We start from the raw sequence: 19,205 nt of genomic DNA, 5'->3' as shown, positions 1-19,205 counted from the left end.
AACACAATCACGTGAGTTCCACCGTAATACCTTGAGTTAATAATTGTGGTTAAAATATAACGAATGTATACGCACTTTCAATATAGTTTAATTTATTCTTTTCAAAGATTAAACACACTATAAATATCTATGGGCTTTTCCAAACAAATGCACTCGAAATTTGCGAAGTGTTCTTGTCATTGTTCTAAATTTAAAATCCTTTTCCAGCAAGGTGATGGTTGGAAATAGGTGGGAACTGGATAAATGACAATACGGTAAGTAGGTACTAAGCATATTGTCATTTCAAAACCAAACAGATTGTCCATAATTGTTCGTTTTTTCTCTTTGTATTGGAAAGCATTTAACAATGTTGTTATAATAGTAATGATAGTTGTTGTTTATTCAGGAAAGGAATAGATTTGGTAGAAAAATATATTTTAGTAACTTAAATCAAAAAATAATACATTTCATTATGTAGTTATTTCGTTAAAATAAAAATCGATCTATCACTTAGCGGCCATTGTTATTGATGCAAAAGTTTTAAAGTTTGTTTTTTTTTATTCTCTTATTTTACCCAAAATTATAAAGTTAAGGACCTAAAAAAGGTTCTTAACTTGGGTTTTATTAAAAAAAAAAAACCATTTTAATATTTTTAAGTCAAAAAATGGAGCGCAGAAAATATAACAAATTATTCAACGTACTATTACCATATCTATTAAAATGCATTATTTACCATTTTCGGCTACTGAAATAGTAATTTCTCATAGTTACCTAACTGACACCAAGTGTTTTTAAAATAAAATGTTCTTTGTTCGTTTCCTTCTTTTTTGTATATTTATTACTAGCTGTACCCCGCCACGCATTGCTGCGGGTCAGTCTGTCTGTGCAGTGTGTACAGATAGAGAAAAAAATAGCGCATGTTGCTTTTACATCCAACATATGGCTCTGTTTTTTAAAAAAAGCATGTCAAAAAGCACTTTAAAAAAAAAGTCCAACAGATGGCGCTGTTTTTAAAAAAAACATATTTTTACCGTAAAATATATGTATATAAAAACACACGCGTATTCGAATGCAACGTTGTTTCAAAATTTCAAAAAAAAAACGATGAAGAGCTTCGAGAGATTTAAGATTTTGAATAAACGACGGGACAATTCCCTAAAATAAAGTCGTAATCTAACGACGTAAGTGTACTGAACAGACCAACGGTTAGAATTGCCCTAGCAAATCTCTAAAATAAAAAGGGAATCTTAACGATATGAGTGAAGAAATCGTGTAAAAACGTATTGATCTTTCCGTTGAGTTTATTTTTATTATTTCTGATGAACGTATTACTATAATATCAGATGTTTCTAGACAAATACCTCTAGAACGTACTTATTCCTAGTCCGCAAAATTATAATCGGGTGCTTACTGCTAATTTTATATTTGACGAACTATTTATAAAATTTTTCAAATCGTTTTACATAAAACATTTAAATTGCAATGTTAATCTTAAATATAAATAACTTAAGTATCGGTCTAAAAAATCAATGTTGTGGACATAGATTACTATTGAATTTATTACAATGCATCATATACTTATGAATACAAAATAACATGCACGTTAGCAAAGTAAATATTCTTAACATAATAATTAAAAAGTAAGTATCGCATTGAAATTGTGTTTTTTTTTTATTAACCGTAGTAATTCTCTTCGCAAACTCTTCTTGGGATTGTCGCCCCCGGGGAATTGCGAGAATCAAATTTTCATCTAAAAGTTTAAACGGCGGAGGCTTGGAAATGATCGCGGGGCGGACATTTTTTCTCGTAATCAACCCGGCGAAATAAGCCTTCCTGAGTTCCGTACTTAATTTCTTAATTAATATGCATAGGCCCTTATTAAATTTCCGGAATAAATTTAGCAATGTCGGCCGTTTTAGAATTGAAATGGAACTAGCGTAATTAAATGATGCCCATTGCGTTTGATGATGCAGACAATTAGTATGAACTTTGTTAATTTCAAAACATAAAATCTTCTCTTCAAAATGATTTTATTTTATTTAATCAGATATTCAAAGAATATCCATTAATTTAAGGAGTACGTTTAAACAAGTATTCCTTGTAATTATTAAAGCTTCTTCCATATAATGATTTATTTATTAGATTTATTAAGAGTTATTGTTAATATAACTTATTTAACAGAATTAAAGGATGAATGAATTTTACACAATATTAACGGTACGGCAGGAACGACAGCGTGGCTTTTTTCATACATAATGTAAATTTTGATTTTGGTAAAAATACATAACCATACTGAGAAATTATTCTCTTATCAAAATGCGTAGCAATATCTAGTACTGATATATTATGCTACTTTACTTATTTGTGTTTAAATTTAAAAAATATAGGTCATTAAATAATTCATTTTGTCATTTAGAGGCAACTTTGGCAATCATTTGCGAGTTGATAATAATTGCATCAAAATACAACTTTGATCTATTTGGTATGTAAATATGATGAAAAATAATAGAAAAAATAAAAATGGTTGGAAAAACGTTTCAATGGACGTAAATTTAAATTATAAGTGATCGATTTGTGTTGGAATCAAAATATGTATTAAATTAAAATTTCTACCCCAAAACGCTTTAATTACGATATTTTATTTTTCAATATTATTTAACACGTAGGTAGAGCAAGATTTGTTTAATAATTAAAATTTACTAAAAAAATGCCAAAGTAGCATCTAAAATCAAAGAAACTGATTTCTTTAATTGCCCATATACTATAATTTAAAACATAAATAAATAAAATTTGCACGTATCCGTAAAAGCCTTTTGATGTAAAAAATAATTATTCAGATTCGTTAGGTATTTTTTTGGCCTCAAATCTAAATTTAAGTTTTGTACGAAAAAGTTCGCACAGCCGTTCCTTTTAAGAAACCGTAGATTTGAATAAATCAAGAATAGAAAAAAAGTAAGTAAAAATTTATGTTAACCCCACGTCTCTTGTGTGACGTTAGCGTAAAAAACACAAATTAAACAATTATTATACTATTCATAATCGAATCAAAATTTTTATATTAATTACACACAAAATTTATTATTGGCGGACTTTTAGCCTGGAGGCAATTTAAAAAAACCAACCCGTTTTATCAAACATCAATATCGGTTCGCTTGTGAATTTGTGATTTAAAAAATATTTCTGCGTATTCCTGTATGAAGTTATTAACTTAATGTGAAATTTTAATTTTTAAAACTGATTGAGGGAATTCTATTTTATTTGAAATGTATATTTCATTTGTTAAAATTTTTGACAGATGATTTTTCAGATTCACTAATGGTGTTAATTTCTGACGTCTATCTAATTTGTCAACAAAAATATTATTAAATTATAAAGAAAATTGTAAATATTTGTTTTTGAACGGCTATGATCCTGAGGCAAATATTTTTTGAATACTTCCAGTTCACAGATCGAACTATTATAATATTCCGTTGTATTCCACGTGTCTGTGCTAGTACTTTATAAAATGATTGAATAATATGTAGATATAGATGGAATTTAACTGTCATTATAATATTAAACATTTCTCCCCTTAATGTTATAGGTAGTGCATAACTGTTTACTTATCTATAAAACATAGTTATGAAATAAAGTTGAACATAATATGTGAAACAATACGGAAAACACACTTTTTAAATTAAGAAGCAAGATTAGAAAACTAATTTAACTAAACAATCTGCGTGAAATTTAAAATAAAAATAGAGAAACGTAGAAAAAATGTATATTCACTACGGAGTGGTGAACTCGTTTACAAATGCGTTTAATCTACAGAATCCCTAAATGTTTAGACGACTTCACAGATCTATTTCCAACATTAAGGGGGTGACATATTTCGTTTTAAGTTCAAAGTGTTTTATATAACTCCATACTCCCGGCATATTGCTCGCCATACAATCCCGTACAGACCTGTCACAGCTAAAAAGATGATGTGCTATAAGTGTGGGCGTGGCGACGGTCCGCTGTGATCTGCTGACCAGGCCACATTTGAAAATTATGCTACCCCCTATCTTATCTATGGCAGGAGAAGGGGTAAGAACAATGTTCTGGAGCGTCGTAAAGACGCGGCTGTCATCTTTCAAGGTACAGATCCCATACAAATAAATGATATTCCGCGGCAGTCCCCAATTGATCTGACCCCCTCTCCACCGGAAGATTATAGTGTTGTGTGTCAGCCCAACATATAATACGTACATACCACGCCCAATTTATACGCGCATAATATAGCTTAATGTGTGTAAGGCTTTTTGCAGTCGATTTATAAATTTGTGCACCTTATAATTTATTTTAAAATTGTTGCAATTATGTATTTTTGTCATTTTGTCTTGTATTTCTGGTCGATACATATACTTTAACTTTGGTGAGAATTTCAGAGTTATTTGTTTTGCATTTCAGAGTTTATGTTGTTGAAATAAATAGATAATACATTTTTCTATATGTGTTGACTATTATAACTAAGAATTGGTGCTTGCACGGAGTAAATAAGTTGTGAACGTCAAAAAAGTAGCGTATTTGTAAGCAAATTTAACGTTAGTCCCGCCATCTGCGTCACGTATTCCGATGACGAGACTTCCTCGTAGTAAAAGAAAAACGTCATATAAAATCACGTTTCCGGTTAGCGCAATAAAATTCAAGTTTTTGGTATTGGACTCATAAACAGCGGAGGAGAATAGAACACCTATAAAATTTATTATCACCGAACAAAGAAAACATCTGGTGCCTTGGGGATGTCTCGTAGGGGGCGTAGATAGCAGATATGGAAGACAACATACCGCGTTGTACTGCTATAACTTCTACCCGACAACCCTCAAGAAACTGCTCAAATATCGTGGCTATTATAGTTATGGTTCCTGCCATTTATTAATATAATTCAGGGTCTTGCAGAGTAGGTACTAAAGATTTATTTCTTTTCCATTAAAAAAATACAAATCATATTTCAGTTTACCCGAATTCTTTTACTAGTCAAATTTTGTAAATGTTATTTTATTTTATATGAACATAAAACATAAAATAAATTACCAATACTACTACGAGATAAATATTATATACACTTGATAATCAAACATGGATGTAAAATCCTTACTAATATAAAATGTTGTATAATGGCCATAAAATATTTAATGGAAATATGTATAGAATAAAAAAACACATTTTTACCACTTTAATCAATTTAAGTGGTAAGTAGTCAATATGAATATGAAAAATACAATTATGAAAAGCCATAAAATGAATGCTTTTAACAAATACGAAAGATACATAGGCTTATACTGCTTCTCATATATTTATATTTATACAATTCTGTAATTTAACCAACTTATCATTTATTGTTAATTTATCATCAACATTATACATACCTACATACTGTTTACCATTGTACCATGTTATTGCAAAAATGTTGTCATTATGTACCTGCTGACAAACTACATAAGTAGTTTAGCAGGTTTGAATGTTAATAAATAAAAAATAAAAAAACATACATTGTATATACAGCTAAAGATGATTGTTTATATGTAGTGTAAACTTGTAATATCTCTTTAAATTTCTTTGAAAAGTCTTTTAATGCGCTATATATTTCATCTTTTTGAAGATGTCCAAAAAGAAAATATCATTTTATACAAAACAGATAAAATTTCTTTTTACATTTGTGTGTTTGAAATATACTTAAATTTTTTGAATTGGTACATTTTATTTCTAACATGAAGAAAATGTTCCAAATGTTTTTGCTCTAAGCGTCGAAAAATTGCAGAAAATACAAAATTGTGAAAATACTTGCCTTATTTTAGGGAATCTGCAAAAAAAAATGTCGTCTCACTTTTGATCTCGTTAATCCAGTTAAAAAATATTAAAAAAAAAAATTCAAAGAGATAAAAAAAACATTTTGGTTTCATCGTTTGCATAATATAAAAGTTAACTACTTTGATTATTATTTACCTACACATTTATGAGACATTTATGTTAAAAATATAACTTTAGTGGAAATCTTGTTACTTAAAAAAAAAAAAATATTGTGTCAGAAATACCTAACTTATTAACGTCCTGCATTAAAGAGCCAGTTAAAGACATTTTTATTAGTAGTTATCCAAAACAGAAATTTAAGTCTTTATACAATATGGAACTTAAACATCGTTGAAAGGTTGAGAAGTGTTTTTTTATTGGTAAGGCTGTTATTGTTCTTCAAAAGTATTATCCTGTTATCCTGCAACTAAGAGTATCCTTAAGAAGTTACAAAATCATTTCTGTGAATATAACTAACTATTCTGGGGAAACGACGTATGGTGGATAACATACTTTATTTATAAATATATAAACAGATTATCTGGTAGGACGGCATATTTTACAAAAAAATGGGCACATTTATTCATTATTCATTACATTTAAATAAATTGTAATTGCATTGTAATTTTCCTGGTCGCCTTTCTACCGATAATATACGTTATTTTTTAAGATAATTAACATGTGTTATGCCGAAATATTTATTATATAAAATTCCCTCGATAGAAAAAAAAATCGCAAAGTAAGCTCCAAAAATTATTAAAAAAAAGTTTTTTTTCTGTTATTTAATATGCTATAAGCATGAAAATCAGAGTGTATCTTTAAATACAACTAAACCATTTGTCGAGAGATTTTTGCTTAATTTCAAACGAGTCGAGTTTTATCAAATATTTTCACAATATTCGCTTACTTATTATCGTTTTTTTAATATTAGAGCGCTCCCTCTAACATTCGTATTTACATATTCCCTTTTCAAATCATCTTCAAACGCTTATTACGGGGCCGTAAGTTCGCGGTGGACAATGAATGAGGATACATCGCGTATTGTACGTATTACCAACAAAGATCCAATCTTTGAAATATTTTCTCTGCGCTAACGAAGTGTCCAAAAGCTTATTTAATCCGTGCGACCTGTTAACCTTCCCAGCCCTGTAGGGATGTAATTCTGGATCACCGATGAGCGGATGAGTTAAGAGTGATGGCTACCAAAGTTCATTTATAGCGACCTCCCGCGATATCGCGCCTTGATAAGAAGGTTACTGACGTCCATAAGCCATCCAGTAGCCCAAGAGCCCTGGCTACCTCAGCAATAAAGCTGCTCTTGCCCGTAGAGAAACATCCTCAGCTCCGCCTGTCGGGGCTACACCATGAGGAGATGGCCTGACACACCGTGCTCACTTAGACGGTCGAGTCGCATATACTTTATTTTAACTACTTACACTTATATCACATCTAACAAACATATAATGTAAGTATATATATTTATTTGGAATAACTTAATTTCAAAAAAATTGTAATATTTCACTATTGAAGATAATATTATCAATTCCTGAACGAAAATGTGAAACAGAAAAAAATTGAAAAAGATACGGTTACGTCTAGGACTCGAACCCAGTACCCATTGGTAAGGCAAGGGTCATGGGTTCGAGTCCTAGATGACACTGTATCTTTTTCTAATCTTTCGTTCAGGAATCGCTAATAAATAACTACAGTAATGTACTGTGCACTCCTCTTCCAAACACAAGCTAACGCTTCTATGGAAGAGTAGTAAAATTCAAATCTCTTTTATCAATGCCTATTATCAATGGCTTAGGCCCGGTATTTAGAGCCAGGCTTGGTTGGAATGTCGAGATCGGAGGCCTTAGTAAAATTACACTTTTGTCTTTGATTTTATTAAAGAAATATTGTTAATTTTTCTATCTAAAACCAAAATAACCAAATCGTACTATGTACGTGAGTTGTACATCTGTGCTTTTTACTATCATCGGGAGATCGCGCACATCCAAAATGTCAATTTTATTCAGACGGTATTAATTTGCGAGTTCATTTTTTAATTATGTTCCTCACTTCAATCAGCATAGTGCTGATTACATTTTAAATAGTATTTAAACACTACCAGAACGTTGAAAAATCCCTCTCACCATACCAGACTATTTGACTATTTTAGATTGATTATCAATTAATAACATCAACATCGATCATCGTTCGATGAATATAATAGTCCATACTGATAAAATTATGCAATTTACGTATATTTCGGTGAGATGGAAGTACGTAATTAATCACGAAAGCGTCATGTTTGAAATTTGTTACTGCTAGCGCCTTGGTGTCTAAAAAGAGAACTATTCTGCGGCTTACCAAGGCTTAGCGAGGATACGGACTGACTGATATACCGGACCTAAAGCAAATACTCTATTCAATGCCTAATATAAAGAATCTCTACTTCGGAGTCATGTTTTCAGCATTTATCTGAATTCAGTTGGTAATTCACATTTTTTATATTGTATCTATTATATATTATAGTCACGTTGCACTCCAGGGTTTGCTGTCCATATTAATGGTTATATTTTGGTACATTTGTTGCTCATGTACATATTCTCATTCACGTCATAATATATTCTCCTTACACTATTTTCTTCGTTCATTCGTTCTACATGCCCAAAAAACCTAAGCGTCTAAGCTAATCTAATCTTTGGAATCTCTACATTTCGTAAACATATGGTTTTACCTCACACACGCCTCAGGGATCTCATGCATACAGCATTCAGTCAATTTTCATCCTTCCTCTGCCAGTTTTCCTACTTCACTGCCATACATCAAGGTAGGTACTAGCACTTCATTATGGACTGATAGGTTCACTTCTTTAAACTTATAAAACTTATTTGAATATTTTTTGGTAGCGCCAAGCGCATCCGCAAGGGAACAATGAGTATTCCTAATTTATTAAAAATCTCTTCAAATTATTGATAATCCAGTTTAAAACGGGATTGCGTGTGGTTTCCTGATAAACTTTTAGAAAATTCGTAATAAATCGGAACATGTACATTTTGAAGAAATTCGAAAATATTAGGATTTGAAAACGTGTTCCGATATCGTGATAATATATTCGCATTTTCCTAAAAAAAATATTAGGAAACCTGTTAATTTATACGTTAAGGTCTGAAACCCATTTTTACCGGATTACCAATAATTTGAAGACATTCTTAATTTGGCAATACAATTTTTTCTCCGTTCAGTCCTCCAAATAGAGTTCCCTCCATTGACCTTTCTTTCATTTATGAAAGAACAGTATTAAAGATTCTCATTGATATTTCACTTGTACACGCTAATGATAAATGAACGGTATACATGTATCGTAAATACAAGCGCGTAAAGTTCCCGTAAAGTTGTCGAGGGTTCGGCTAAAGTAGGGTTAGCCTGTTATTATTTTTCCTTCTAATATGAGCAGTTGCTGTTTACACCTGCCGCCTTATTACTCATATCCCCCTTTGCCACATTCGGCACGTCTCTGTATTTCATAACTGTATAAGATGCAGCAAAACTTTATAAAAAAATTTGAAAAAAAACTTCGACAAAAACTCTAAACAAATTGTCTGAGATGGTCGAACTTAAAATTTTGACTACTGTGACTACTGAGGATATTTTAGTTCCATGTTAAACGGTATCTACTAACTATAGGTATAATGTTTATTTGGTTGCAGTTTCAATACCGCCCACCGGATGTCGGTAGAGTTTCTAGATCTAAATTATTATTATCGAGTTTATGTAGTTTTAGTTGGCGATACTTACGCCACATGACAGAGACAACATGTCGGCTGTAACCGAATGATTACGAGCAGGGCCGATGCTAGCCGATTCCTATGTAGGCATAGCAGTTTGAGTGGCTTCCCTCGTCACAATAACTCATAGACTCCGATAGAACGGACTGTAAGATATTCGCAGTATTTATTATTGAAAACAATTAACAATACACAAGTTCATTACCACTATTATTAACCAGTTTACTGATTTCGGAAATGCCTTTATTCACTAGGTTAAAAATAATGATGGAAGGTTTTTTATGACACTTAACAGTTTATAAATAAATAGGGTAGTAAAGAGACAATTAAAAAAAATCATGCTTCTGATGAAAGGTTGGTCTCCAGCAATAATAACCATCGGAATTGTAATTAATTGATGGAGTATAGCGAAGTCCTGTTTTAACTGGACCTTTTGCTGTTCGTCTGTCTATAATTTGTTTGCGCGTTCCGTTTAATTATGGTGACCGTTATAATGATTATTTAGTATTTTTTGGACAGTACAATAAAGAATAGAGAAACAATAATATACATTTAGTAAAAAAAGAATGGTAGAAACCAACATACAATTATGTAGACTAATAGGTTATGGGTCTTTATAATTGGCTGTTGGTTTCTCCCATTCTTTTGTACTAATTAATGTAAATGTATTTTATTGCCTCTGTATTGTTTGTTATAATAGTATTTTTATCGTGTTGTCTCAGTCTTTATGTATATAGAAGCACGCCCTGTGTATTTCCGGTTAAATTTTAATTTAAATAAATTATGATGGTAAATAAATTAATTTAAAACTCCTGATTTTACACAACGTAAGTCTTGTATTTTTATCAAAATATAACAAACCACAAAGATATTTATTTTTCTTTTCTTTCTTTTTTCAAAGAAAGACAAGGAAGACAAGTTAAGGATAACCTGAAAAAAATTTAAAATCTCCTACTACCACTATATTAAGCGGAAAATGTTGCTTATGATGTAGGTTTAGCCAGCCGAGGAATTGAACAAACTACGCCTGGGTGAGACCCAAACGCGATGTCACTCAGCCACCGACCGGTCTTTGCAATAATTTCTTTCTATAATAAGTGTAATTTATTTTTAATTTTGTGCAGTATTTAACTACGTTTATGAAATAAACCTGAGCATACACAGCATCTTCTGATAAAATTTATTTCTCATTTAACCTCCTACTTCACTAAAATGGTACATGATCAACTTCAGTCTGGCTCACAGTGACAAAACTGACTAAAGCCAATGTAAGATATCTTCGATAGTTCATTCATCACAAGGCACGTCTCAGATGTAGACTATGTCCTCGTGTTACATAAAGACCAACAAAGTTTTAGAATATCCGCAAAAGAATTCGTAAGAAAATAAAACTAGAATAACTCGTTTCCAACTAAAGCGCGTAACTTTAGCGAACTTTTATAGGCAAGGGTCCATAGAAATTATGTTGAAAAACTCAATTGAAACATTATGTTTTCTTAAACCTGAGAAAATATAATATTTTTTGGTTGGGAAACAAAAACTAAAACTTAGTTTCACAAAAATATTCGTTCTGATTTCTCAAAGCTACCTATCCGTGTGCTGCGTATAACTTTGAACAATAATGAATTCATAGTAGCACTTTACACTCGAAAGTTTCTCCCGAGAAAAGAGCTTTAACTAATTGTGTAGAAATACAAGTTTCTATTTCTTTAGTGTTTTAATATTCCCACTAAAGTTCTAAAAATACTTTTGTAATCTGAAATGAGAAAAAATTTAGTAATTAAAACTGGGCGCTATCCAAATAATTATCAGTCTGAAAGTACTAATTGTGAGGTATGAAAAGAAAACAAGGTTATGAATTGTGAATACGTAGAAAGCAGAAAAACTCTCCAACGTAAGGTCTCGTTGTATACATTTATTAGCAATGGTTCATCAAATATGACAAGAGCTGCGTCGTTAGCATATACAAAATGTTTTATATGTGAAAAAAATTGGTTCATTAATGGTACAAAATAGCATAAAGCGTGGGTCCCAAATTTGATCCTTGAGTGACACCAGAAAACCAATATTTATAAACAATTAACAATAATATTTTTACACGTAGATGGTTATAAAATACGCTCAAGCTTTAAATATCTGAAATTTCAAGGTAATGTCACTATTTTAGCTTTCAAAGTCATTTTATACTTGAGCTACGGAGCTTTGAAACATGCACAAAAAATGTTTTTTCATAATTTTTAATTTAAATCTTTAGTTTTTATTTGAAAAATTGGATTTTTTTCTTCTAAAGTATCACGTTTTGCCGATAACGAAGGAACTAATGGTGCGATTTGGCAAAAAATGACTCGCGATAGCATCGATAAAGCCATTGGAAGGCGGCCAAAATCTGAGAGTAAAAGTATTTTTCAGGAGAAGGATATTCCAGGCAATCCATCTAGCTCAGAGATTTAGTACTCATCGCATTAGGGAGGCTGCGTTTATCCCGCGATCCTGAGGAATTTTCCCGCCAACACCTGCTACAGGAGCCTCCATCCGCCGGAAGAGGAAGTCAAGATTAGTGACCCGCTATTTTTTAACGCCCGAGGATTATCTGGAAAAGTGAGAGAAATTTGTCGGCGATATAAGCGGATGTCTTATCGATAATTCGCTTATTAATGTCTCACAATTACTTGTTGAATGCTTGATATCTTGTACAAGGAGGAAAATGAGAATTGCTGATTTATTAAAATCCTGGTATAAACTTTAAGGAAGGCCATATCCTTACAAACTATTTGTACATTCAGAATATATTGGAATACGTATTCATGCAGTTGCGTTTATCCTAATAAATTACTGTGTATCTAATTTAGTAACAGCTATTGTAGTCTATTTTCAGTATCTATACTTTTGTTATCATGCTTTATACATTTTGTTTATTTCTTACTTTATAAATAAAAACTTTCTTTCTTTTCTTTACCCAATATAATATATTGTAATGGCACTACTCCCCAAATCAAACACGAGAAACGTTTTTCTCTATTGAATTGGGTAGTTACGTTAAAAAGAAAATATTTTTATTGTAATTAGTTTTTTTTTTAGTTTAACATATTTATGTTTTTATATAAAACAAATATATTTTTAGATAAAAAAAAAAAAATATATATATATATAGAATGACGAAATGCGAATACATTAGAATTTTTATGAACACGTGTTCCGATATCCCCATAACACATTCGTGTTTTACAGAAAGTTTATTAGGAAACCAGTCAGTTCATTCGTTGATGGCCTGCAGTCCCAATTTCAACCGGAATACGTATATTTGATTTTTAATAAATTATCAATATTCGGGAACAACTTAAAAAAACAACTTATTGTTATTATTACTTAGGTTATACGCATCAATGTATCTATCATTGAAGAAGGCGATAATACTTATAAATCTAAACGAAACTTGAAACAGAACAAGACACAAAAAATATTTCTAAAAATTCAGAACTATCTATCTTATCTATCCCAGGAATCTATCTATCCCGGGAATCTATCTATCCCGGGAATCTATCTATCCCGGAAATCTATCTATCTAATCGGGAATCTATAAATTATACAGTAATTATTGTGTAGCCTTTTATGTCGCTAAGACAACGCGTAATATCAATATTAGGTTCAAGGAACAATTGCGTTGCCTGAATAATAACGGCTTTTCAGAATTCGCCAATCACCCTGATTGATAAGGATCGAACTTTTTTTCAAAGCATCGGTGCTAATAACCTTTATAAAATGGGCATGGTAACAGATTAAATAATTTGGAAGCTTTGGAAATCAAAAAAAAATGTAAAAACCATAAGTCATATACTTAATAATCACTCAAATGTATTTTGTAGGTCTGTTTTCAATAATTACTTAAAATTTCCCACTTCTAATCACCTTAAATATATTTGTAAAAATGGTATGCACCATAGTTAGATGATTTTTTTTAATTAATCCATGTGGATACACGGCACTCGAGAGGTTTAAGAGGAAAAGGCTCTTCAAGAGGTCAATGGAAGTAATTTTAGAGATTTCAATGGCTTTAACTACATTTTCTTTGAACTTTTGTTAGAGTAAACTTTTTTCCAAAGAGTGATATTTTACTGTATAAATATATCACCTTTCCAAATGGTACTAGATTTGTATATATTTTCTGGAAACCAACCTTTAACCTAAAGCATGAATTTTTTTTTCAATAATTTCTTTTATACCCTTTTTATGTGAATTTTTATGGGTAGAAGCACAAGCGTCTCTAACTTCTCCCAACCGTCTGGAGTCAGTAAGACCATGACATATAATTTTCCCAATTGGGGTATTTTAGTGAGGCATAAGGTACTGGGGAGGGGAAAGAGACTGGGAAGAGGAATGTGGGGGATTATCTTGCTATTCAGATCTGGTCTTACACCAGGGCGATACTGAGGGTATTTTTCACTCTGGAACATGCCACCAGTACACTATATATTATTTTAATGAATAAATTGTGAAATAAAATAAATTAATCAAATAAAATTTACTTTAACTGGTCGGGGTTTTAAACCTCGACCTTCGGCTTGCTAGTCGAGAGCCTTACCCCTCGACCTAATAAACTGTTTGGTTTCATAAGAATTCTTCCATCGTTATTTGCTTGTCCAGTCAATCCCATCAAGATGTTTTTTTTTTTTTTTGGTTTTAGGCATTTCACCCTGAAAAGAGTGCTTTGTGCCGGTAACAGTTAAAGTGGATAAAAAAATTCGGTAATTATATGTATTGGGAGAATAATAAAACAAATTAAATATTGGACTAATTTAGATCACTAAAACAAATTAAATGTTGAATTCATTTAGGTTAATAAACTTATATAAAGCTGTATGAACACGAGAATTGTTAAGAGATAAAAGGTATGAAATGTTAAGGGGGGACTGGTGTGTGATTTTAATAAGCCGGCGGTATATGTTCTTGAAAGATGAATGGTTTTTACAGTTAAACATCAAGATGTTAACCGTGTATGATAGTGCCGTAGAGCGCATGAGTATTGCGGGCTGTCAAGTACGATAAATCAACATTACGCAACGTTAGAAAATCCACAGAACTTCTAGAGATGTTTTTTAACATTTCGAGGGCATTCTACCATAACACGACTAAATAGTTATTACAAAAGTTGAGTACTATTTGGTTTTAAATAAGAGTTATTAAATAGTAGGTGCTACGTGATAAAATTAAGTTTTAACTAACTAGTACTTTGAGTAGTAACTTCGCGCTAAAATACTTTATTTATAAAAAACAATTATCTCGGGTAAATCACTTTTTAATGGAAAATTATGCAGGTATTCAAAATATTTGCTAGAATTTATTTTTTATTTTCAGTCATATTTTAACTTTCAAATAAATTTTCACTCGTTATTTTCCTTTATCGACGGTAAAATGTAATGCCGGATAACAAAATATATTGGAAAATGGTCTTGGATTACCGCAGAACATTATGCTAATAATATGTCGTTCCATCCATGAATATAAACCATCTTCCTGCGGTATTTTCATTACAACGATATTCGATTTCTTTTGTTTTCCGTTAAAGAGGGAACTTTCGTTTTAGCGTCTTTATATTCATAGGACGTCGCGACGCCATACGACAAGGTGCGCGCGACCCTCGCAGAGTCACCAGAGTGATGTAAAGCCCATATTACAATGGTTAAGAAGTTATTAATAACGTTCGGAACTCTTTACAGAAATGAAATTAAGAAATGATGAAAGTAAAATAATATAAATATTTTAAAACAAATTTCATTCTATGAAAATCTTGAAGTTTTGTGGTCGCAGAGTGCCACTAAATTACTTCTTGCCTTTTTTAATGCTTTACCGTGATATCACATCCTTAAAATTGTATAAAAAATGCTTATTATTCAATATAATAAAAAATTTCGTATTTGGTTTAAAAAGTGGCAAATATATTACCATATATATTAGAGGTTCTCTATATACCCACAAAAATCTACTATTTATCGTTTCTACAATAATTTATCTTTTGAAGTGTGTAGTGCCAGTCAAGTTGGTACTTGCTTTTATTTTAATTTGTTCGTTTCTAGCTAGCAACACGTGAATGAGCTTGCGTACATCCGAATGGTTCCAATCTTTTCGGTACCTAGCCGATCGTGGCTACCAGCTGGTAGAGACTCACTAGCACAGGACTTTGTCCTTACAATATTACTATTGTATTTATTATCGTAATAAAGCAACTTGTAATTTCGACGAACTACGTGAACCTTATTGAAGATTCACGCGATCATTACACAAAGAAATGCAAATTATCGGTCGTAATTAAAAGACATTATAAAGTTTCTATATATTTTATTTTATTTATTTATTTAAGTTTTTAATCTAGCAGAATTAGGAGTGTAGTGCAATCGTATTCTGCCATTACATGAGAAATAGGAACATTTGCTACGTAGAGTAGTTGCTATGGTTACCTGCTACGTGCAACCTACAATACTCACCAGACATTTCAGGTTATAATAATGAATGTGGAATCACAAACTTTATCCAGTACTGGAAGCGCCAATTCTTGAGGGTCAGATACCCACAAGAATGTTTGTGATCCCAGGGTTCTCAGGGGGTTGGGTTCGAAACCAGAAATGTGTCAGGTTACAATGTGTAATTTAGAGTCAAGGAAAGAAGGTTTAGAGTAACATTGATGTATATTATTTCGAATACAATACAAGTCTATACACTCTACCGTGTGAGTTATAACGAAAACAATATAATAAAAGCCAGATACAAGCTTACCCCCAAGGTTCCGACCACGCTTTATCTATCTAGCTAATTAAGTAACATCCCACTCGAGCTGGAGCAGCACCTCATCAGGCTGAGCTCCAGGGGGCTCCAGACGGAGCAAGAGGAAGAGTCAGTTCCGCCTCCTGGCGACTGTCCGTGGCAGGAAACTGGCAATCTGGCGACTGAGGAAGAGGAATCTGGTGCCCGCGGTCGCATCCGTGTATCCTGGCGAGGATTCCCTTTATGCAAGGAAAAATAGGCCTCCCTACGGCCCTGGTGAAAATGCGGTCGGCGTAGTGCCAAACCGCGAGAAAGAATACCATCCTTAAGCTTCCGGTAACCGGGCACAACATTTCAAGCCACTGGCTTCTTCATCCCATAAAGGATGGGTCGGATTCAAGCAGATCACACGTCTGACTCCGTTTGCGATTCATGATGCCGCGTGGTTACAATATTCGAACGAGCCACGGAACCAATTCCACTATGAAACCTCGTATTTTACTCCATTTATACGACTCTATAAAACTAGACTTCGCCACTCCGATTAAAGGGAAACCATTCCCAAACAATTTCACTCCGGAAAACTGTGACTGTCGTCTGCCGAGAGATCAGGCCCACTCTCTGGTTTCTCTGCAGGCAAGGAAGTGTTTTTGTTTTTTTTTCTGTTTCCGCCCGGTACAGATTTTAAATTTTAAATTATGATTCGAAATTTTACCAAAACCAATACCCGCGACAATCGCCCAGTTCCTAACTAGGTTAGAGAATCGGCGAGGATAAATGTGATGATGCAGAATAAATTAATAAATAAAATATTAAAACAAAAGGAGTCTAGCCCTGCATCATAACACATTGACAAATAAAAAATAGATGAAAAACAAAACAAAAACATAATACGTAAGTACCTAATGATAACATAGAAAAGCATTAAACGAATAAGATAAATAAGTCAAATTGAATTTATATTAACCCTTCAGTACATTCATCGAATTTGTTGAGTATGCAATGTTTTCTATGTATTTCAAATGCGCTATATACATCTTTTTTTTAAATTTTCCGTAAAAAAATACTGTTTTAGAAACTAGATAAAATTATCTTTCCGGTGTATGCATTCAAAATAAACATAACTATTTCCAAATGAAAAGTGTTGTCAAAAACGCTATCCACATTTTTACTAAATTTTGTACTCCAATCAAAGAACAATTGAGAGAACTCGATATTTCGAAAACATATTCCTTTTGTTTGTAAAATTTGCAAGACAACTGTAAAAAGTTATTAGTGATACCTAGGTGTAATACGATTTGAGATTTTCACCGCCAAAAGAATTATATTTATTTATTTTTTCATGCCGTGTTCGGCATCAGATGCAGATCAGCGCTGATGGCAGAATTATACATCTGCCCTGATTATGAACACTGTAAATTTAACGATATTAAACTGCAAAGGACAAGCCCGTGTATACTATCATGGGTAGATTGGACAAAAAAAAAGAAAATTAAATAAATGTTCAGCATGTTCAAGATTTTTATATTATGAATCTGTTCATCACTGATCTTGTAAATTCGATATCATTTCGATAGTGACACCATCGAAACGTAATTGGGTGCTAAAACAGCTGGCTTTGGGCTAAATAATCTAATCACTAGAGTTTTAGTTCGATAAACACACATACATTTTGTTTCATTCTTAAATTCGTCTTAAAGTAGTATTTTCGTATTAAAATTAAAGTGCGGAAGTTTACGCGCCGTTATTGTCCCATGTAATACGGGCTTAGCGCGCGGGGTATAAGATATAAGCGACGTCGGAGGTAATTTCCACAAGAGTTACTTTTGTTGCGGCCGGCGAACGACCAGAATATAAAATGTATGCGGCTAATGCGAAAATCTCCGGGAATATCTCCTCATTATTTGCCAGGAATAATTCCTTCAGGTGTAAGCCACTTACGTGATCCGCGGATTACTAATAATATTTATCGAGTGATTTAATAACTTTTTATTTTTTTGTGGAAAATTTGTCAAACCACCAAATAGGATGTAGCTATTATCGTGATTTATTTTTGGGGTACTATGCCGTGTTGCGCCACCTCCTTCTTTAGCCAAGGTTATGGTGGCGGTGAAAATCTCATAAATCAATTGGAGAAAAATTACTATCGCTAATTCTGAACAAAAAACTTTATTACAGGCCTTACAAATGAACTACCTGGTTTCCTAATAAACTTTTGGTAAATTCCTAATAGTTTTTAAAAACAACGATTATTCTTTGTATCGTCAGGATATCAAGGCAAATCACAAAAATATTCAAAAAAATTGATGATTTGTTAATAAAACCTGTTAATTCTTTGTATCTTTTATATTTTTTTATTTATCTTGAAAAGGGTGCAATGTTTATGTTATCTATGTTATCTTGTATTATTGAAAAACCTTACTTTTATGGGCTGCTTTCATGTTTAATGAACTGTTTTCAAGTAAATTTTACAAACTGCAATTAATAACTTCACAGAATTTTAGAATATTATTTTTTCACTTGTATCCATGTTTTTGAAACTACATTCTACCTTTTTTATTGTGAATTATCGTAGTTGATGCAATGTTTTGAAGTAAGTTGGCATCGCGTTTGGGTCCCACCCAGGTGTAGCGTGTTCAGTTCCTTGGCTGGCAAGTTCTCCATCACAACACAAACAACATAATCCGCTTACTGCGGTGGTAGTAGGAGATTTTCAAATATTGTCAGGTCATTTGTAACCCGGAAATGTTATTCTTTCTTTGAAACAAACAAACAAGAAAATTGTCATCCCACCATAAATCAATCATAAACAGTTTTGTTAAGAATCACAACATGATTGAAATCGTGAAGTGTAGTTTCGTAATAATTCACATCAACGCAATT

Source organism: Hesperophylax consimilis, chromosome 9, assembly GCF_061612785.1.
Source record: "Hesperophylax consimilis isolate HC1 chromosome 9, BYU_Hcon_1.0, whole genome shotgun sequence".
Classification (NCBI taxonomy): Eukaryota; Metazoa; Arthropoda; class Insecta; order Trichoptera; family Limnephilidae; genus Hesperophylax; species Hesperophylax consimilis.
The sequence above is the reverse complement of the archived record's forward strand: the minus strand, read 5'-3'. Positions refer to the sequence as shown.